Source organism: Triticum dicoccoides, chromosome 4B, assembly GCF_002162155.2.
Source record: "Triticum dicoccoides isolate Atlit2015 ecotype Zavitan chromosome 4B, WEW_v2.0, whole genome shotgun sequence".
Classification (NCBI taxonomy): domain Eukaryota; kingdom Viridiplantae; phylum Streptophyta; class Magnoliopsida; order Poales; family Poaceae; genus Triticum; species Triticum dicoccoides.
In genome coordinates this window covers 636,498,440-636,498,854 of record NC_041387.1, presented here as the reverse complement: position 1 = coordinate 636,498,854, position 415 = coordinate 636,498,440, and positions in this window count along the sequence as shown.

Below are 415 nucleotides of genomic sequence, written 5' to 3'. Positions count from 1 at the left end.
CACGACTCACTTACGCACTGCTTATCTGATTATCTCCATTTTCTTGCATGACACGTGCACCTTGATGCTAGATGTCTCGCGTGTTGGGAAAAGGATGAACAAAGCTCACATAAAAGAAAAGAGTTGAAGAGCATAGATTCCCGACGACCGAGGAGGAGCAAGGAACCTTGTGTGTTTTGCCCTGTTTTCTGCCGCCTGCCCACCTATAAACAAATAAAAGAACATGAACTTTTCGCATGTATAGGACGCATGCAGCCACACATGTACACAAGCCAACGCACTAACTCCATCCGATCCAACTCATGCACATACGCGCACAGCATGGAGCACACAACGCACGTACACAAGACGTGCATGCACACATGCTCGGCCGCAGAATGCACATGAATAACACATGCATGCGCACACACTCGGC